The sequence below is a fragment of the Telmatherina bonti genome, assembly GCF_933228915.1.
Source record: "Telmatherina bonti genome assembly, chromosome: 14".
In the NCBI taxonomy this organism is placed as follows: Eukaryota; Metazoa; Chordata; class Actinopteri; order Atheriniformes; family Telmatherinidae; genus Telmatherina; species Telmatherina bonti.
This window is the reverse complement of record NC_136612.1, coordinates 36821137-36846343: the sequence shown is the minus strand read 5'-3', so window position 1 is coordinate 36846343 and position 25207 is coordinate 36821137. Positions and strand designations below refer to the sequence as shown.

The window sequence follows — 25207 nt, the reverse complement described above, 5'->3', positions numbered from 1 at the left end:
GGTGAGAGGATCGATGGTTTAATCCTTCGTCTTCGTCTTCATGGCTGAGATTTTCCTGTAAGACTCTCCGTCTCCCAGCTCTCCTCATTACAGACGGAGCTGGGTTTATCAACCGAACCTCGTCCGCCGTCACGCTCTGACCTTTCACTGAACACCGAGCATTAGCTCTGATCTGTTTGAACTTTAGAAAACCAGTCAAATCATCTGTATTCACCACTTTCTACATGTTGCTGCCGGTAACCGGGCAGATCCGCGGCTTCTGGCAGGCGCCGGCGGCATTTCTGCTGTGACTGGTGGGAGCTTGGCTTTGTACCTGAACTCTGACTGAGATTTCAGCCGGACAGGTTTGGAAGTTCGATCCTGACTTCAATGGTTCGACCTCCTGCTGGAGGAAATGTCACAGTGCTCCAGCTTTTCTATCAGAGTGAGACATCACTCACAGGTCTGAGCTTCAGAGGATGTCCACATCTCCTGACAGCTGGATTTACACCACGCTTGTTTTTTATAGACGAGCTGTTTGATGTGGTGCAGCGGCGTGAAAACATTCTGACCACCAAAGACGAGGCGTTTCCGCTCGTCATCCATCACCTGGTCACTGACTTGGTCCCTGAAAGTGGTCAGGACCCTCTTCCAGCCTAAAAGACCTTTCATTTTCTTCACTTTCATTCAGACATTCTCAGTGGGGTTAAAAGTCAGGGGGTGATGGTGGTCCACCATGAGTCAAAGATCCTGCTGGCGTTCCAGCATGATGGGGTGGAACGTCTCTACTGCACAAGGAACGCTTCTTCCTTTTATACCACAGAGACCAGCATAGCGGTTCCTACCGTCATTATTCCATCTGGACCATCTAGACCTGCATGTGGACCATCCAGACCCTCACGTGGACCATCCAGACCCCCATGTGGACCATCTAGACCTGCATGTGGACCATCCAGACCCTCACGTGGACCATCTAGACCTGCATGTGGACCATCTAGACCTGCATGTGGACCATCTAGACCTGTATGTGGACCATCCAGACCCCCATGTGGACCATCTAGACCTGTATGTGGACCATCCAGACCCTCACGTGGACCATCCAGACCCCTATGTGGACCATCCAGACCCTCACGTGGACCATCCAGACCCCCATGTGGACCATCTAGACCTGTATGTGGACCATCCAGACCCCCATGTGGACCATCTAGACCTGTATGTGGACCATCCAGACCCCCATGTGGACCATCTAGACCTGTATGTGGACCATCCAGACCCTCACGTGGACCATCCAGACCCCTATGTGTACCATCCAGACCCTCACGTGGACCATCTAGACCCTCACGTGGACCATCTAGACCTGTATGTGGACCATCCAGACCCTCATGTGGACCATCCAGACCCCCATGTGGACCATCTAGACCTGTATGTGGACCATCCAGACCAAAGCTCATTTAAAATGTTCTGAGTGGAAACCTGGATGAAGGACATGTCCCACAGAGAAAACGTCTCTTTCAGGAAACACCTCAGATTTCAGCAAGACCATGCTGAACCAGGTCCAGGTGAAGCAGATCCAGGACTGCAGAGCAGCATAAACCCTGCATCAGCTCCTCTTCTCCTCCTTGGTTTTCCAGCCTCATTAGCCGCAGCAGAGGATTTCCTGTCTGCATTTTCAGCTGTTGGACACAAACAGCGGCTTTGTTCAATGACTCGCCTGTTTGTCTTTTGTCCAGGTTTGTGGGCTGATCCGGATCAGATTTCCTGCGTTTTTTCTGCTTTTATTAGGAATGTTATTAATGACTTTCCTCTTTGTTTTCATTTACAGGATTTATAAACTAAATCTTATGAGACTAATTGGCAGCACAAATGTGTCTAATTACAGTCTGGCAAGCTCGTATTAATTATACATAGAAACCAGCTGTTGCTTAGAAACACAAACATGCATTCATACATCCTGGAGGACATGTCAACATGGGGTCTGGATGGTTCACATGGGGTCATGGGGTCTGGATGAACCTGGGGGCGTGCTGTCACGGGGAGATTTTCATCAAGACTTGCATGTGGACCATCCAGACCCCCATGTGGACCATCTAGACCCTCACGTGGACCATCCAGACCCTCATGTGGACCATCCAGACCCTCATGATGACCATCCAGACCCCCATGTGGACCATTAAGACCTGCATGTGGACCATCCAGACCCTCATGATGACCATCCAGACCCTCATGATGACCATCCAGAACCCCATGTGGACCATCCAGACCCCATGTGAACCATCCAGACCCCATGTGGACCATCCAGACCCTCATGATGACCATCCAGACCCCCATGTGAACCATCCAGACCCCATGTGAACCATCCAGAACCCCATGTGGACCATCCAGACCCCCATGTGGACCATCTAGACCCTCACGTGGACCATCCAGACCCTCATGTGGACCATCCAGACCCTCATGATGACCATCCAGACCCTCATGTGGACCATCCAGACCCTCATGATGACCATCCAGACCCTCATGATGACCATCCAGAACCCCATGTGGACCATCCAGACCCCATGTGAACCATCCAGACCCCATGTGGACCATCCAGACCCTCATGATGACCATCCAGACCCCCATGTGAACCATCCAGACCCCATGTGAACCATCCAGACCCCATGTGAACCATCCAGACCCCATGTGAACCATCCAGAACCCCATGTGGACCATCCAGAACCCCATGTGAACCATCCAGAACCCCATGTGGACCATCCAGAACCCCATGTGGACCATCCAGACCCTCATGATGACCATCCAGACCCCATGTGAACCATCCAGACGCCATGTGGACCATCCAGACCCTCATGATGACCATCCAGACCCCATGTGAACAATCCAGACCCCATGTGGACCATCCAGACCCTCTTGATGACCATCCAGACCCCATGTGAACCATCCAGACCCCATGTGAACCATCCAGACCCCATGTGAACCATCCAGACGCCATGTGGACCATCCAGACCCTCATGATGACCATCCAGACCCCATGTGAACAATCCAGACCCCATGTGGACCATCCAGACCCCATGTGAACCATCCAGACCCCATGTGAACCATCCAGACCCCATGTGAACCATCCAGACCCCATGTGAACCATCCAGACCCTCATGATGACCATCCAGACCCTCATGATGACCATCCAGACCCTCATGATGACCATCCAGACCCCATGTGAACCATCCAGACGCCATGTGGACCATCCAGACCCTCATGATGACCATCCAGACCCCATGTGAACCATCAAGACCCTATGTGAACCATCCAGACCCCATGTGGACCATCCAGACCCTCATGATGACCATCCAGACCCCATGTGAACCATCCAGACCCCATGTGGACCATCCAGACCCTCATGATGACCATCCAGACCCTCATGATGACCATCCAGACTCCATGTGAACCATCCAGACCCCATGTGGACCATTCAGACCCTCATGATGACCATCCAGACCCCATGTGAACCATCCAGACCCCATGTGGACCATCCAGACCCTCATGATGACCATCCAGACCCTCATGATGACCATCCAGACCCTCATGATGACCATCCAGACTCCATGTGAACCATCCAGACCCTCATGATGACCATCCAGACCCCATGTGAACCATCCAGACCCCATGTGAACCATCCAGACCCCATGATGACCATCCAGACCATCATGATGACCATCCAGACTCCATGTGAACCATCCAGACTCCATGTGAACCATCCAGACCCTCATGATGACCATCCAGACCCCATGTGAACCATCCAGACCCCATGTGGACCATTCAGACCCTCATGATGACCATCCAGACCCCATGTGAACCATCCAGACCCCATGTGGACCATCCAAACCCTCATGATGACCATCCAGACCCCATGTGAACCATCCAGACCCCATGTGGACCATCCAGACCCCATGTGGACCATCCAGACCCTCATGATGACCATCCAGACCCTCATGATGACCATCCAGACTCCATGTGAACCATCCAGACCCCATGTGGACCATCCAGACCCTCATGATGACCATCCAGACCCCATGTGGACCATCCAGACCCCATGTGGACCATCCAGACCCTCATGATGACCATCCAGACCCTCATGATGACCATCCAGACTCCATGTGAACCATCCAGACTCCATGTGAACCATCCAGACCCTCATGATGACCATCCAGACCCCATGTGAACCATCCAGACCCCATGTGAACCATCCAGACCCCATGTGAACCATCCAGACCCCATGTGGACCATTCAGACCCTCATGGTGACCATCCAGACCCCATGTGAACCATCCAGACCCCATGTGGACCATCCAGACCCTCATGATGACCATCCAGACCCCATGTGAACCATCCAGACCCCATGTGGACCATCCAGACCCTCATGATGACCATCCAGACCCTCATGATGACCATCCAGACTCCATGTGAACCATCCAGACCCCATGTGGACCATTCAGACCCTCATGATGACCATCCAGACCCCATGTGAACCATCCAGACCCCATGTGGACCATCCAGACCCTCATGATGACCATCCAGACCCTCATGATGACCATCCAGACCCTCATGATGACCATCCAGACTCCATGTGAACCATCCAGACCCTCATGATGACCATCCAGACCCCATGTGAACCATCCAGACCCCATGTGAACCATCCAGACCCCATGATGACCATCCAGACCATCATGATGACCATCCAGACTCCATGTGAACCATCCAGACTCCATGTGAACCATCCAGACCCTCATGATGACCATCCAGACCCCATGTGAACCATCCAGACCCCATGTGGACCATTCAGACCCTCATGATGACCATCCAGACCCCATGTGAACCATCCAGACCCCATGTGGACCATCCAAACCCTCATGATGACCATCCAGACCCCATGTGAACCATCCAGACCCCATGTGGACCATCCAGACCCCATGTGGACCATCCAGACCCTCATGATGACCATCCAGACCCTCATGATGACCATCCAGACTCCATGTGAACCATCCAGACCCCATGTGGACCATCCAGACCCTCATGATGACCATCCAGACCCCATGTGGACCATCCAGACCCCATGTGGACCATCCAGACCCTCATGATGACCATCCAGACCCTCATGATGACCATCCAGACTCCATGTGAACCATCCAGACTCCATGTGAACCATCCAGACCCTCATGATGACCATCCAGACCCCATGTGAACCATCCAGACCCCATGTGAACCATCCAGACCCCATGTGAACCATCCAGACCCCATGTGGACCATTCAGACCCTCATGGTGACCATCCAGACCCCATGTGAACCATCCAGACCCCATGTGGACCATCCAGACCCTCATGATGACCATCCAGACCCCATGTGAACCATCCAGACCCCATGTGGACCATCCAGACCCTCATGATGACCATCCAGACCCTCATGATGACCATCCAGACCCTCATGATGACCATCCAGACCCCATGTGAACCATCCAGACCCCATGTGGACCATCCAGACCCTCATGATGACCATCCAGACCCTCATGATGACCATCCAGACCCCATGTGAACCATCCAGACCCCATGTGAACCATCCAGACCCCATGTGGACCATTCAGACCCTCATGGTGACCATCCAGACCCCATGTGAACCATCCAGACCCCATGTGGACCATCCAGACCCTCATGATGACCATCCAGACCCCATGTGAACCATCCAGACCCCATGTGGACCATCCAGACCCTCATGATGACCATCCAGACCCCATGTGAACCATCCAGACCCCATGTGGACCATCCAAACCCTCATGATGACCATCCAGACCCCATGTGAACCATCCAGACCCCATGTGGACCATCCAGACCCCATGTGGACCATCCAGACCCTCATGATGACCATCCAGACCCTCATGATGACCATCCAGACTCCATGTGAACCATCCAGACCCCATGTGGACCATCCAGACCCTCATGATGACCATCCAGACCCCATGTGGACCATCCAGACCCCATGTGGACCATCCAGACCCTCATGATGACCATCCAGACCCTCATGATGACCATCCAGACTCCATGTGAACCATCCAGACTCCATGTGAACCATCCAGACCCTCATGATGACCATCCAGACCCCATGTGAACCATCCAGACCCCATGTGAACCATCCAGACCCCATGTGAACCATCCAGACCCCATGTGGACCATTCAGACCCTCATGGTGACCATCCAGACCCCATGTGAACCATCCAGACCCCATGTGGACCATCCAGACCCTCATGATGACCATCCAGACCCCATGTGAACCATCCAGACCCCATGTGGACCATCCAGACCCTCATGATGACCATCCAGACCCTCATGATGACCATCCAGACCCTCATGATGACCATCCAGACCCCATGTGAACCATCCAGACCCCATGTGGACCATCCAGACCCTCATGATGACCATCCAGACCCTCATGATGACCATCCAGACCCCATGTGAACCATCCAGACCCCATGTGAACCATCCAGACCCCATGTGGACCATTCAGACCCTCATGGTGACCATCCAGACCCCATGTGAACCATCCAGACCCCATGTGGACCATCCAGACCCTCATGATGACCATCCAGACCCCATGTGAACCATCCAGACCCCATGTGGACCATCCAGACCCTCATGATGACCATCCAGACCCTCATGATGACCATCCAGACCCTCATGATGACCATCCAGACCCTCATGATGACCATCCAGACCCCATGTGAACAATCCAGACCCCATGTGGACCATCCAGACCCTCATGATGACCATCCAGACCCTCATGATGACCATCCAGACCCTCATGATGACCATCCAGACCCCATGTGAACCATCCAGACTCCATGTGAACCATCCAGACCCTCATGATGACCATCCAGACCCCATGTGAACCATCCAGACCCCATGTGGACCATCCAGACCCTCATGATGACCATCCAGACCCTCATGATGACCATCCAGACCCTCATGATGACCATCCAGACTCCATGTGAACCATCCAGACCCTCATGATGACCATCCAGACCCCATGTGGACCATTCAGACCCTCTTGATGACCATCCAGACCCTCATGATGACCATCCAGACCCCATGTGGACCATCCAGACCCTCATGATGACCATCCAGACCCTCATGATGACCATCCAGACCCCATGTGAACCATCCAGACTCCATGTGAACCATCCAGACCCTCATGATGACCATCCAGACCCCATGTGAACCATCCAGACCCCATGTGGACCATCCAGACCCTCTTGATGACCATCCAGACCCTCATGATGACCATCCAGACCCTCTTGATGACCATCCAGACTCCATGTGAACCATCCAGACCCTCATGATGACTGGCTTTAATAACAACCCTTTCCCAGTTAAAGTGGCCATCTTATCGACCTTTCCCAGTTAAACCGGCCGTGTTATCGTCTGTGTTCTGTTTCTCCCCGTCTATAATTGGGTTCTCTCCCAGTGGGTTCTTGGGCTTCCTCCCACCAACCAAAGACTTACATGTTAGATTGATTGGTTACTCTAAATTGCCCATAGGAGTGAGTGTGAGTGGTTGTTTGTCTCTGTGTGGACCTGAGATGGACTGGCGAGCTGTCCAGGCTGTACCCTGCCTTTTGCCCAAATGACTGCTGGGAAAGGCTCCAGCTCCTCATGATCCCTTCGTTGAACTAAGCGGTTAAGATATTAATAGTGGTGCGTTACAACTACCGACTGGGGTCAGACGCAGAAGTGAACTAAACACTGCCCCCTTGTGGAGCACCTCACTTCACAACTATGGCAACGTAAAAGACAGTTGGAACTATGAGTACAGAGTCGTACAACAACAGTTGGGAAAGACATCCCTGTTTACGTACGCAAAGGACAAAAATGAAAGTTTAGACGACTAAGTCGTAACTGTTTGACGACCACCAGGCCAGTAAGCTTAGACCCGTTCTCACGTTCCACCACTAGGTGGCAGACGTGTGAAACAGGCTGAACTATGAACCATGACAGTAAATTTCATAAACTCTGGTTCTTCTTCAAGACTTTTTCTGTCATTTTGAGGGAAGTATTTGAAGAGGCTGATTGAGCCCAGACTGCCAGAAAGATAATCTTTGTCTTCTTTTTCTCTTCCCCTTCCCTTCTCTCCCCTCGTCAGGTCCTGCATTACCTTCTAGCCTCGTATCATCGTAAATCAGCAAACCAGTTCAGCTCAACGCAGCGGCCAGACCACCACGTTATACCTGTAGTTTCACATCATACAGACGGCTCTGACACAAAGCTGCAGGCGGGATCTGGGGATTTATAAACTCCATCCTGGTAAACACCAGTAATCCCATGTCCAGGTGCAGGTCACTAACTGGAAGTGATGGGTTAATAACAGAAAATCCCATCCTGAGGGTTTGTCGTATGAACCTGGGGGCGTGCTGTCACGGGGAGATTTTCTAACCTGCAGTTCAGAGACTCCCCGAGGTCTTTCAGGAGTCCAGCAGTCGTCCAGAAATATGAAGAGTTCTTTCATCTTGTGGAGGTTTCATCCACTGGAGATGATCCCAGTTAGAGAGCGTATAATGAGGAGTAATTCAGATAATGGCTTTCACTCCACTCCGCTGCTGCTATTATCCTCCCACATGGAGGGGAGCAACAATCTGAGCCGAGGACTAAAGATGAGCGTCTGAAAATAGGAACAAATACTCCGAATGCAGTCACGAGGAAAGGAGCGAGTACGCCCACCTTCAAGACACGATATTTAAAACATATCTGCTGCCTGACAGACGTAGAAAAACCACAATCCCTCCCTGCTGCTGGAAAAGATTCCAGACGGCTTCCAGTCTTCCAGGACTGGTCGTCTACGGTCAGACCATCAGATCTGCATCTTCCACATGCTGGTAACGACCAGGGTTTATCGTGTTTCCTCACTGAACGCAGATTATCTTGTAAGTTCGGGTGAAATGTCCGACAGAAGCAGATGTGAAGAAGCTGAATCATTAAAGATTGATAGAGGTCATTTAACCTGCCCAGGACGCCTCTGAGACATCTTTAACCACGCGTTTGGCGGCTAGATCCGCCCACCTGGTGGTCATTAAAATGGAGATGGGGGACGGATCCGCATCGGCCGTCTTCATGTGGATTTTACAGATCTGTCTTTGGTATTTGGGGAAATGAATGCGGACAACCTGCTGTGTCTGCAGTAATGAGCAGGCTGTGGGAATCTTCCAGGCTTTGGATGGCGCTGTCAAACAGGCCTTAGCGGGGACGTCAGAGACGTCACTTCCTGTTTCTGATATAAACAGAATAAATACGGTTTCTGTTCCTTTGATGTGAACTGAGAAAATAACTGATTTATTTGTTGTGTTTTCTTCATGGAACGTCTGGTAGATCATCGCCTGACGGGACACGACAGCTTGGGCAACATTTTCACATTTTTGACTCTTCGCAGCTTCCGTAGATGTGACAAATGTTAGCATTCAGTTAGCGCACCGCTAGATGGGGTGTGTCTTACACACCTGGGCTTCAAACCTTTTCACACCTAGATTAGCAGGGAAATTTGACCACGTTTACATTCCTTCTGATCCAGTCAGAGACCAGACCTGGTCCTGACTGCAGGAACCAGGTCTCAGTGTGGTCCAGAGACCAGACCTGGTCCTGACTGCAGGAACCAGGTCTCAGTGTGGTCCAGAGACCAGACCTGGTCCTGACTGCAGGAACCAGGTCTCAGTGTGGTCCAGACCTGGTCCTGACTGCAGGAACCAGACCAGCTGGAGGGGGACCAGGTCTCGGTGTGGTCCAGACCTGGTCCTGACTGCAGGAACCAGACCAGCTGGAGGGGGACCAGGTCTCGGTGTGGTCCAGACCTGGTCCTGACTGCAGGAACCAGACCAGCTGGAGGGGGACCAGGTCTCGGTGTGGTCCAGACCTGGTCCTGACTGCAGGAACCAGACCAGCTGGAGGGGGACCAGGTCTCGGTGTGGTCCAGACCTGGTCCTGACTGCAGGAACCAGACCAGCTGGAGGGGGACCAGGTCTCGGTGTGGTCCAGACCTGGTCCTGACTGCAGGAACCAGACCAGCTGGAGGGGGACCAGGTCTCGGTGTGGGGTCCAGACCTGGTCCTGACTGCAGAAACCAGACCAGCTGGAGGGGGACCAGGTCTCGGTGTGGGGTCCAGACCTGGTCCTGACTGCAGGAACCAGACCAGCTGGAGGGGGGACCAGGTCTCGGTGTGGGGTCCAGACCTGGTCCTGACTGCAGGAACCAGACCAGCTGGAGGGGGACCAGGTCTCGGTGTGGGGTCCAGACCTGGTCCTGACTGCAGGAACCAGACCAGCTGGAGGGGGACCAGGTCTCGGTGTGGGGTCCAGACCTGGTCCTGACTGCAGGAACCAGACCAGCTGGAGGGGGACCAGGTCTCGGTGTGGGGTCCAGACCTGGTCCTGACTGCAGGAACCAGACCAGCTGGAGGGGGACCAGGTCTCGGTGTGGGGTCCAGACCTGGTCCTGACTGCAGGAACCAGACCAGCTGGAGGGGGACCAGGTCTCGGTGTGGGGTCCAGACCTGGTCCTGACTGCAGGAACCAGACCAGCTGGAGGGGGACCAGGTCTCGGTGTGGTCCAGACCTGGTCCTGACTGCAGGAACCAGACCAGCTGGAGGGGGACCAGGTCTCGGTGTGGTCCAGACCTGGTCCTGACTGCAGGAACCAGACCAATTGGAGGGGGACCAGGTCTCGGTGTGGGGTCCAGACCTGGTCCTGACTGCAGAAACCAGACCAGCTGGAGGGGGACCAGGTCTCGGTGTGGGGTCCAGACCTGGTCCTGACTGCAGGAACCAGACCAGCTGGAGGGGGGACCAGGTCTCGGTGTGGGGTCCAGACCTGGTCCTGACTGCAGGAACCAGACCAGCTGGAGGGGGACCAGGTCTCGGTGTGGGGTCCAGACCTGGTCCTGACTGCAGGAACCAGACCAGCTGGAGGGGGACCAGGTCTCGGTGTGGGGTCCAGACCTGGTCCTGACTGCAGGAACCAGACCAGCTGGAGGGGGACCAGGTCTCGGTGTGGTCCAGACCTGGTCCTGACTGCAGGAACCAGACCAGCTGGAGGGGGACCAGGTCTCGGTGTGGTCCAGACCTGGTCCTGACTGCAGGAACCAGACCAGCTGGAGGGGGACCAGGTCTCGGTGTGGGGTCCAGACCTGGTCCTGACTGCAGGAACCAGACCAGCTGGAGGGGGACCAGGTCTCGGTGTGGGGTCCAGACCTGGTCCTGACTGCAGGAACCAGACCAGCTGGAGGGGGACCAGGTCTCGGTGTGGGGTCCAGACCTGGTCCTGACTGCAGGAACCAGACCAGCTGGAGGGGGACCAGGTCTCGGTGTGGGGTCCAGACCTGGTCCTGACTGCAGGAACCAGACCAGCTGGAGGGGGACCAGGTCTCGGTGTGGGGTCCAGACTTCGTAGGTTCTGTCTCTTGTTTTTCCGCCCCACTAACTCAGATTTGACCTCCTTCCAACAGGGAACTGAAGTCTTTTTGTTCCTCGAGCTCATCTTCTGGACTTAAATCCAGATCGACGTGGTTTTCATGTTTGTTTTTTGCAGCCTGACAAGAAAAATCTTCTGGTTTTCCAGATTTTCAGCCGTTTACAGTAAAGTAAGAAGGAGGTTGGGCTTCACGCTGGTGTTTTGTATTCAGTGTGGGTGCAGCGGGGGAGGACGCTCTGCTCAAACCGCAGACTTCTCTCCAAACTACTCCGGACAGAAGAGGGAGTCACGCAGACCCTCCCGCCTCCTCGTTGGGTTTGAAGTCGTCTGGCTGGTACATCGTGTCATCTTCCTCCTCCGGATGACTCTCACAGCTCCTTTGATGAGTTAAATCTTTTATCCGGATTCATGACTGCTGCGACTCTTTGAGGGCAGAGAACTGCAAAGTTGGACGCAGGAAAGTAAGGATGAAATAATTAGCTTTATTAAACATTTAGGAATAAAGAACGAGGACTGCTCGTACTCGTATATCTACCAGTTCTGTGTGTGTCAGACTGAGGTCTATCTGCTGGATCAGCTCACCATCATGAAGTGTGCACAGGTACAACGCTGCCTTCCCCCGAGGCTGCAAAAATCTAATCAATGACCCTGTGACCCTCCTGAGGAAGAGCTGCAGTTTCATCAGCAGAAAGTCAGACCTGATGCAGGTTCACCAGGAACAACCGGTGGCGTCACGCTGAACAGATGAACTGCTGTTCACACTCAGACGTGATGTTTCACACCAGGAATGTGGGCTTTGCTAAATAAAATGAACATCTGATCACACCAATAAGCTTCTGCTGGACCAGATATGCATGTTTATTACCACATCATCAATAAATCTAAAGCATTCCAGGTAGCAGCTGTTTTCTGAAATCCATCCAATGTGACAAATCCCAACGTACGACGAGCTGACCGAGGAATGAACCGTCTGCCTTGTCACCGTCAGACAGCTTGTCAATCACTCCCATTGGCTCCCAGCGATGTCAATCAATCCAGTCCCGCCCCCGGATGGATGTTGAAGGACTCGTCCTTTTTTTAATCTGGATGTTTGATGTTCACTTCTGTGAGGGATTTTCCTCTTTGTCTCTGTTGTTGCAGCGTGAAGGTTTTCTGACAGTGAAACGTGGTAACGATGACTCGTCAATGAGTTCAGAGTACAGATCCAGTAACATCACAGATTTATACAGCTGTGATTCAATGTTCCCAAAGACCTGCAGGTTTTCATGTTTACTCTGATTCCCATACATACTGAATCACATCAGAACCGCATATAAACCACATCAGAACCGCATGTAAACCACATCAGAACCTCATGTAAACCACATCAGAACCGCATGTAAACCACATCAGAACCACATGTAAACCACATCAGAACCGCATGTGAACCACATCAGAACCGCATGTAAACCACATCAGAACCTCATGTAAACCACATCAGAACCGCATGTAAACCACATCAGAACCACATGTAAACCACATCAGAACCACATGTAAACCACATCAGAACCGCATGTAAACCACATCAGAAGCGCATATAAACCACATCAGAACCGCATGTAAACCACATCAGAACCGCATGTGAACCACATCAGAACCGCATGTGAACCACATCAGAACCGCATGTAAACCACATCAGAACCGCATGTAAACCACATCAGAACCACATATAAACCACATCAGAACCGCATGTAAACCACATCAGAACCACATGTAAACCACATCAGAACCGCATGTAAACCACATCAGAACCGCATATAAACCACATCAGAACCACATATAAACCACATCAGAACCACATGTAAACCACATCAGAACCGCATGTAAACCACATCAGAACCGCATGTAAACCACATCAGAACCGCATATAAACCACATCAGAACCGCATGTAAACCACATCAGAACCACATGTAAACCACATATAAACCACATCAGAACCGCATGTAAACCACATCAGAACCGCATGTAAACCACATGTAAACCAAATCAGAACCGCATGTAAACTACATCAGAACCACATGTAAACCACATCAGAACCGCATGTAAACCACATCAGAACCGCATGTAAACCACATCAGAACCGCATATAAACCACATCAGAACCACATGTAAACCACATGTAAACCAAATCAGAACCGCATGTAAACTACATCAGAACCACATGTAAACCACATCAGAACCGCATGTAAACTACATCAGAACCGCATATAAACCACATCAGAACCGCATGTAAACCACATCAGAACCGCATGTAAACCACATCAGAACCGCATGTTAACCACATCAGAACAGCATGTAAACCACATCAGAACCGCATGTAAACCACATCAGAACCGCATGTAAACCACATCAGAACTGCATATAAACCACATCAGAACCGCATGTAAACCACATCAGAACCGCATGTAAACCACATCAGAACTGCATATAAACCACATCAGAACCGCATGTAAACCACATCAGAGCCGCATGTAAACCACATCAGAACCGCATGTAAACCACATCAGAACCGCATGTAAACCACATCAGAACCGCATGTAAACCACATCAGAACCACATGTAAACCACATCAGAACCGCATGTAAACCACATCAGAACCGCATGTAAACCACATCAGAACCGCATATAAACCACATCAGAACCGCATATAAACCACATCAGAACCAAATCAGAACCGCATGTAAACTACATCAGAACCGCAGATAAACCACATCAGAACCGCATATAAACCACATCAGAACCACATGTAAACCACATCAGAACCAAATCAGAACCGCATGTAAACCACATCAGAACCGCATATAAACCACATCAGAACCAAATCAGAACCGCATGTAAACTACATCAGAACCGCATGTAAACTACATCAGAACCGCATATAAACCACATCAGAACCACATTTAAACCACATCAGAACCGCATGTAAACTACATCAGAACCGCAAGTAAACCACATCAGAACCGCATGTAAACCACATGTAAACCAAATCAGAACCGCATGTAAACTACATCAGAACCACATGTAAACCACATCAGAACCGCATGTAAACTACATCAGAACCGCAAGTAAACCACATCAGAACCGCATGTAAACCACATGTAAACCAAATCAGAACCGCATGTAAACTACATCAGAACCACATGTAAACTACATCAGAACCGCATGTAAACCACATCAGAACCGCATGTAAACCAAATCAGAACCGCATGTAAACTACATCAGAACCACATGTAAACCACATCAGAACCGCATGTAAACCACATCAGAACCGCATATAAACCACATGTAAACCAAATCAGAACCGCATGTAAACCACATCAGAACCACATGTAAACCACATCAGAACCGCATGTAAACCACATATAAACCACATCAGAACCACATGTAAACCACATCAGAACCACATGTAAACCACATATAAACCACATCAGAACCGCATATAAACCACATCAGAACCGCATATAAACCACATGTAAACCAAATCAGAACCGCATGTAAACCACATCAGAACCACTTGTAAACCACATCAGAACCGCATGTAAACTACATCAGAACCGCATATAAACCACATCAGAACCGCATATAAACCACATATAAACCACATCAGAACCGCATGTAAACCACATCAGAACCGCATGTAAACCACATGTAAACCAAATCAGAACCGCATGTAAACTACATCAGAACCACATGTAAACCACATCAGAACCGCATGTAAACTACATCAGAACCGCATATAAACCACATCAGAACCGCATATAAACCACATCAGAACCACATGTAAACCACATGTAAACCAAATCAGAACCGCATGTAAACTACATCAGAACCACATGTAAACCACATCAGAACCGCATGTAAACTACATCAGAACCGCATATAAACCACATCAGAACCGCATGTAAACCACATCAGAACCGCATGTAAACCACATCAGAACCGCATATAAACCACATCAGAACCGCATATAAACCACATCAGAACCACATGTAAACCACATCAGAACCGCATGTAAACCACATCTGAACCGCATGAAAAACCACATCAGAACCGCAAGTAAACCACATCAGAACCGCATGTAATCCACATCAGAACCGCATGTAAACCAAATCAGAACCGCATGTAAACCACATCAGAACCGCATGTAATCCACATCAGAACCGCATGTAAACCAAATCAGAACCGCATGTAAACCAAATCAGAACCGCAAGTAAACCACATCAGAACCGCATGTAAACAACATGTAAACCACATGTAAACCAAATCAGAACCGCATGTAAACCAAATCAGAACCGCATGTAAACCACATCAGAACCACATGTAAACCACATCAGAACCACATGTAAAGCACATCAGAACCGCATGTAAACCACATCAGAACCGCATGTAAACCACATGTAAACCACATGTAAACCAAATCAGAACCGCAAGTAAACCACATCAGAACCGCATGTAAACCACATCAGAACCACATGTAAACCACATCAGAACCGCATGTAAACAACATGTAAACCACATGTAAACCACATCAGAACCGCATGTAAACCACATCAGAACCTCATGTAAACCACATCAGAACCACATGTAAACCACATCAGAACCACATGTAAACCACATCAGAACCGCATATAAACCACATCAGAACCGCATGTAAACCACATCAGAACCGCATGTAAACCACATGTAAACCACATGTAAACCAAATCAGAACCGCAAGTAAACCACATCAGAACCGCATGTAAACCACATCAGAACTGCATGTAAACCACATATGAACTGCATTTAAACCACATTTAAACCACATCAGAACCACATGTAAACCACATGTAAATCACATGTAATCCACATCAGAACCACATGTAATCCACATCACAACCGCATGTAATCCACATCAGAACCGCATGTAAACCACATCAGAACCACATGTAAACCACATCAGAACCGCATGTAAACTAGATCAGAACCGCATATAAACCACATCAGAACCGCATATAAACCACATCAGAACCACATGTAAACCACATGTAAACCAAATCAGAACCGCATGTAAACTACATCAGAACCACATGTAAACCACATCAGAACCGCATGTAAACTACATCAGAACCGCATATAAACCACATCAGAACCGCATATAAACCACATCAGAACCACATGTAAACCACATATAAACCACATCAGAACCGCATGTAAACCACATCAGAACCGCATGTAAACCACATGTAAACCAAATCAGAACCGCATGTAAACTACATCAGAACCACATGTAAACCACATCAGAACCGCATGTAAACTACATCAGAACCGCATATAAACCACATCAGAACCGCATATAAACCACATCAGAACCACATGTAAACCACATGTAAACCAAATCAGAACCACATGTAAACTACATCAGAACCACATGTAAACCAAATCAGAACCGCATGTAAACTACATCAGAACCACATGTAAACCAAATCAGAACCGCATGTAAACTACATCAGAACCGCATATAAACCACATCAGAACCGCATGTAAACCACATCAGAACCGCATGTAAACCACATCAGAACCGCATATAAACCACATCAGAACCGCATATAAACCACATCAGAACCACATGTAAACCACATCAGAACCACATGTAAACCACATCAGAACCGCATGTAAACCACATCAGAACCGCATGTTAACCACATCAGAACAGCATGTAAACCACATCAGAACCGCATGTAAACCACATCAGAACCGCATGTAAACCACATCAGAACTGCATATAAACCACATCAGAACCGCATGTAAACCACATCAGAACCGCATGTAAACCACATCAGAACTGCATATAAACCACATCAGAACCGCATGTAAACCACATCAGAGCCGCATGTAAACCACATCAGAACCGCATGTAAACCACATCAGAACCACATGTAAACCACATCAAAACCACATCAGAACCGCATGTAAACCACATCAGAACTGCATATAAACCACATCAGAACCGCATGTAAACCACATCAGAACTGCATATAAACCACATCAGAACCACATGTAAACCACATGTAAACCAAATCAGAACCGCATGTAAACCACATCAGAACCGCATGTAAACCACATCAGAACTGCATATAAACCACATCAGAACCGCATGTAAACCACATCAGAGCCGCATGTAAACCACATCAGAACCGCATGTAAACCACATCAGAACCGCATGTAAACCACATCAGAACCGCATGTAAACCACATCAGAACCGCATGTAAACCACATCAGAACCACATGTAAACCACATCAGAACCGCATGTAAACCACATCAGAACCGCATGTAAACCACATCAGAACCGCATATAAACCACATCAGAACCGCATATAAACCACATCAGAACCAAATCAGAACCGCATGTAAACTACATCAGAACCGCAGATAAACCACATCAGAACCGCATATAAACCACATCAGAACCACATGTAAACCACATCAGAACCAAATCAGAACCGCATGTAAACCACATCAGAACCGCATATAAACCACATCAGAACCAAATCAGAACCGCATGTAAACTACATCAGAACCGCATGTAAACTACATCAGAACCGCATATAAACCACATCAGAACCACATTTAAACCACATCAGAACCGCATGTAAACTACATCAGAACCGCAAGTAAACCACATCAGAACCGCATGTAAACCACATGTAAACCAAATCAGAACCGCATGTAAACTACATCAGAACCACATGTCAACCACATCAGAACCGCATGTAAACTACATCAGAACCGCATGTAAACCACATCAGAACCGCATGTAAACCAAATCAGAACCGCATGTAAACTACATCAGAACCACATGTAAACCACATCAGAACCGCATGTAAACTACATCAGAACCGCATATAAACCACATCAGAACCGCATATAAACCACATGTAAACCAAATCAGAACCGCATGTAAACCACATCAGAACCACATGTAAACCACATCAGAACCGCATGTAAACTACATCAGAACCGCATATAAACCACATCAGAACCGCATATAAACCACATATAAACCACATCAGAACCGCATGTAAACCACATCAGAACCGCATGTAAACCACATGTAAACCAAATCAGAACCGCATGTAAACTACATCAGAACCACATGTAAACCACATCAGAACCGCATGTAAACTACATCAGAACCGCATATAAACCACATCAGAACCGCATATAAACCACATCAGAACCACATGTAAACCACATGTAAACCAAATCAGAACCGCATGTAAACTACATCAGAACCACATGTAAACCACATCAGAACCGCATGTAAACTACATCAGAACCGCATATAAACCACATCAGAACCGCATGTAAACCACATCAGAACCGCATGTAAACCACATCAGAACCGCATATAAACCACATCAGAACCGCATATAAACCACATCAGAACCACATGTAAACCACATCAGAACCGCAAGTAAACCACATCAGAACCGCATGTAAACCACATCTGAACCGCATGAAAAACCACATCAGAACCGCAAGTAAACCACATCAGAACCGCATGTAATCCACATCAGAACCGCATGTAAACCAAATCAGAACCGCATGTAAACCACATCAGAACCGCATGTAATCCACATCAGAACCGCATGTAAACCAAATCAGAACCGCATGTAAACCAAATCAGAACCGCAAGTAAACCACATCAGAACCGCATGTAAACAACATGTAAACCACATGTAAACCAAATCAGAACCGCATGTAAACCACATCAGAACCGCATGTAAACCACATCAGAACCACATGTAAACCACATCAGAACCACATGTAAACCACATCAGAACCGCATGTAAACCACATGTAAACCACATGTAAACCAAATCAGAACCGCAAGTAAACCACATCAGAACCGCATGTAAACCACATCAGAACCACATGTAAACCACATCAGAACCGCATGTAAACAACATGTAAACCACATGTAAACCAAATCAGAACCGCATGTAAACCACATCAGAACCTCATGTAAACCACATCAGAACCACATGTAAACCACATCAGAACCACATGTAAAGCACATCAGAACCGCATGTAAACCACATCAGAACCGCATGTAAACCACATGTAAACCACATGTAAACCAAATCAGAACCGCAAGTAAACCACATCAGAACCGCATGTAAACCACATCAGAACCACATGTAAACCACATCAGAACCGCATGTAAACCACATCAGAACTGCATGTAAACCACATATGAACTGCATTTAAACCACATTTAAACCACATCAGAACCACATGTAAACCACATGTAAATCACATGTAATCCACATCAGAACCACATGTAATCCACATCACAACCGCATGTAATCCACATCAGAACCGCATGTAAACCACATCAGAACCACATGTAAACCACATCAGAACCGCATGTAAACTACATCAGAACCGCATATAAACCACATCAGAACCGCATATAAACCACATCAGAACCACATGTAAACCACATGTAAACCAAATCAGAACCGCATGTAAACTACATCAGAACCACATGTAAACCACATCAGAACCGCATGTAAACTACATCAGAACCGCATATAAACCACATCAGAACCGCATATAAACCACATCAGAACCACATGTAAACCACATATAAACCACATCAGAACCGCATGTAAACCACATCAGAACCGCATGTAAACCACATGTAAACCAAATCAGAACCGCATGTAAACTACATCAGAACCACATGTAAACCACATCAGAACCGCATGTAAACTACATCAGAACCGCATATAAACCACATCAGAACCGCATATAAACCACATCAGAACCACATGTAAACCACATGTAAACCAAATCAGAACCGCATGTAAACTACATCAGAACCGCATATAAACCACATCAGAACCGCATGTAAACCACATCAGAACCGCATGTAAACCACATCAGAACCGCATATAAACCACATCAGAACCGCATATAAACCACATCAGAACCACATGTAAACCACATCAGAACCGCAAGTAAACCACATCAGAACCGCATGTAAACCACATCTGAACCGCATGAAAAACCACATCAGAACCGCAAGTAAACCACATCAGAACCGCATGTAATCCACATCAGAACCGCATGTAAACCAAATCCGAACCGCATTTAAACCACATCAGAACCACATGTAAACCACATCAGAACCGCATGTAAACCACATGTAAACCACATGTAAACCAAATCAGAACCGCAAGTAAACCACATCAGAACCGCATGTAAACCACATCAGAACCGCATGTAAACCACATCAGAACCACATGTAATCCACATCAGAACCGCATGTAAACAACATGTAAACCACATGTAAACCAAATCAGAACCGCATGTAAACCACATCAGAACTGCATGTAAACCACATCACAACCGCATGTAATCCACATCAGAACCGCATGTAAACCACATCAGAACCACATGTAAACCACATCAGAACCGCATGTAAACTACATCAGAACCGCATATAAACCACATCAGAACCACATGTAAACCACATGTAAACCAAATCAGAACCGCATGTAAACCACATCAGAACCGCATGTCAACTACATCAGAACCGCATATAAACCACATCAGAACCGCATATAAACCACATCAGAACCACATGTAAACCACATATAAACCACATCAGAACCACATGTAAACCACATATAAACCACATCAGAACCGCATGTCAACCACATCAGAACCGCATGTAAACCACATGTAAACCAAATCAGAATCGCATGTAAACTACATCAGAACCACATGTAAACCACATCAGAACCGCATGTAAACTACATCAGAACCGCATATAAACCACATCAGAACCGCATATAAACCACATCAGAACCGCATGTAAACCACATCAGAACCGCATGTAAACCACATGTAAACCACATGTAAACCAAATCAGAACCGCAAGTAAACCACATCAGAACCGCATGTAAACCACATCAGAACCACATGTAAACCACATCAGAACCGCATGTAAACAACATGTAAACCACATGTAAACCAAATCAGAACCGCATGTAAACCACATCAGAACCTCATGTAAACCACATCAGAACCACATGTAAACCACATCAGAACCACATGTAAAGCACATCAGAACCGCATGTAAACCACATCAGAACCGCATGTAAACCACATGTAAACCACATGTAAACCAAATCAGAACCGCAAGTAAACCACATCAGAACCGCATGTAAACCACATCAGAACCACATGTAAACCACATCAGAACCGCATGTAAACCACATCAGAACTGCATGTAAACCACATATGAACTGCATTTAAACCACATTTAAACCACATCAGAACCACATGTAAACCACATGTAAATCACATGTAATCCACATCAGAACCACATGTAATCCACATCACAACCGCATGTAATCCACATCAGAACCGCATGTAAACCACATCAGAACCACATGTAAACCACATCAGAACCGCATGTAAACTACATCAGAACCGCATATAAACCACATCAGAACCGCATATAAACCACATCAGAACCACATGTAAACCACATGTAAACCAAATCAGAACCGCATGTAAACTACATCAGAACCACATGTAAACCACATCAGAACCGCATGTAAACTACATCAGAACCGCATATAAACCACATCAGAACCGCATATAAACCACATCAGAACCACATGTAAACCACATATAAACCACATCAGAACCGCATGTAAACCACATCAGAACCGCATGTAAACCACATGTAAACCAAATCAGAACCGCATGTAAACTACATCAGAACCACATGTAAACCACATCAGAACCGCATGTAAACTACATCAGAACCGCATATAAACCACATCAGAACCGCATATAAACCACATCAGAACCACATGTAAACCACATGTAAACCAAATCAGAACCGCATGTAAACTACATCAGAACCGCATATAAACCACATCAGAACCGCATGTAAACCACATCAGAACCGCATGTAAACCACATCAGAACCGCATATAAACCACATCAGAACCGCATATAAACCACATCAGAACCACATGTAAACCACATCAGAACCGCAAGTAAACCACATCAGAACCGCATGTAAACCACATCTGAACCGCATGAAAAACCACATCAGAACCGCAAGTAAACCACATCAGAACCGCATGTAATCCACATCAGAACCGCATGTAAACCAAATCCGAACCGCATTTAAACCACATCAGAACCACATGTAAACCACATCAGAACCGCATGTAAACCACATGTAAACCACATGTAAACCAAATCAGAACCGCAAGTAAACCACATCAGAACCGCATGTAAACCACATCAGAACCGCATGTAAACCACATCAGAACCACATGTAATCCACATCAGAACCGCATGTAAACAACATGTAAACCACATGTAAACCAAATCAGAACCGCATGTAAACCACATCAGAACTGCATGTAAACCACATCACAACCGCATGTAATCCACATCAGAACCGCATGTAAACCACATCAGAACCACATGTAAACCACATCAGAACCGCATGTAAACTACATCAGAACCGCATATAAACCACATCAGAACCACATGTAAACCACATGTAAACCAAATCAGAACCGCATGTAAACCACATCAGAACCGCATGTCAACTACATCAGAACCGCATATAAACCACATCAGAACCGCATATAAACCACATCAGAACCACATGTAAACCACATATAAACCACATCAGAACCACATGTAAACCACATATAAACCACATCAGAACCGCATGTCAACCACATCAGAACCGCATGTAAACCACATGTAAACCAAATCAGAATCGCATGTAAACTACATCAGAACCACATGTAAACCACATCAGAACCGCATGTAAACTACATCAGAACCGCATATAAACCACATCAGAACCGCATATAAACCACATCAGAACCGCATGTAAACCACATCAGAACCGCATGTAAACCACATGTAAACCACATGTAAACCAAATCAGAACCGCAAGTAAACCACATCAGAACCGCATGTAAACCACATCAGAACCACATGTAAACCACATCAGAACCGCATGTAAACAACATGTAAACCACATGTAAACCAAATCAGAACCGCATGTAAACCACATCAGAACCTCATGTAAACCACATCAGAACCACATGTAAACCACATCAGAACCACATGTAAAGCACATCAGAACCGCATGTAAACCACATCAGAACCGCATGTAAACCACATGTAAACCACATGTAAACCAAATCAGAACCGCAAGTAAACCACATCAGAACCGCATGTAAACCACATCAGAACCACATGTAAACCACATCAGAACCGCATGTAAACCACATCAGAACTGCATGTAAACCACATATGAACTGCATTTAAACCACATTTAAACCACATCAGAACCACATGTAAACCACATGTAAATCACATGTAATCCACATCAGAACCACATGTAATCCACATCACAACCGCATGTAATCCACATCAGAACCGCATGTAAACCACATCAGAACCACATGTAAACCACATCAGAACCGCATGTAAACTACATCAGAACCGCATATAAACCACATCAGAACCGCATATAAACCACATCAGAACCACATGTAAACCACATGTAAACCAAATCAGAACCGCATGTAAACTACATCAGAACCACATGTAAACCACATCAGAACCGCATGTAAACTACATCAGAACCGCATATAAACCACATCAGAACCGCATATAAACCACATCAGAACCACATGTAAACCACATATAAACCACATCAGAACCGCATGTAAACCACATCAGAACCGCATGTAAACCACATGTAAACCAAATCAGAACCGCATGTAAACTACATCAGAACCACATGTAAACCACATCAGAACCGCATGTAAACTACATCAGAACCGCATATAAACCACATCAGAACCGCATATAAACCACATCAGAACCACATGTAAACCACATGTAAACCAAATCAGAACCGCATGTAAACTACATCAGAACCGCATATAAACCACATCAGAACCGCATGTAAACCACATCAGAACCGCATGTAAACCACATCAGAACCGCATATAAACCACATCAGAACCGCATATAAACCACATCAGAACCACATGTAAACCACATCAGAACCGCAAGTAAACCACATCAGAACCGCATGTAAACCACATCTGAACCGCATGAAAAACCACATCAGAACCGCAAGTAAACCACATCAGAACCGCATGTAATCCACATCAGAACCGCATGTAAACCAAATCCGAACCGCATTTAAACCACATCAGAACCACATGTAAACCACATCAGAACCGCATGTAAACCACATGTAAACCACATGTAAACCAAATCAGAACCGCATGTAAACCACATCAGAACCGCATGTAAACTACATCAGAACCGCATATAAACCACATCAGAACCGCATATAAACCACATCAGAACCACATGTAAACCACATATAAACCACATCAGAACCACATGTAAACCACATATAAACCACATCAGAACCGCATGTCAACCACATCAGAACCGCATGTAAACCACATGTAAACCAAATCAGAATCGCATGTAAACTACATCAGAACCACATGTAAACCACATCAGAACCGCATGTAAACTACATCAGAACCGCATATAAACCACATCAGAACCGCATATAAACCACATCAGAACCACATGTAAACCACATGTAAACCAAATCAGAACCGCATGTA

The 25207-nt window shown here is 47.3% G+C and overlaps 1 protein-coding gene across 1 annotated transcript in view; it reads right to left on the bottom strand.

The window, feature by feature from the left end:
* The window catches only part of doc2a (double C2-like domains, alpha), a gene marked incomplete at both ends in the record, with an annotated part of 85825 nt that overhangs the window by 8360 nt on the left and 52258 nt on the right, over positions 1-25207 (bottom strand). The window lies entirely within an intron of this gene.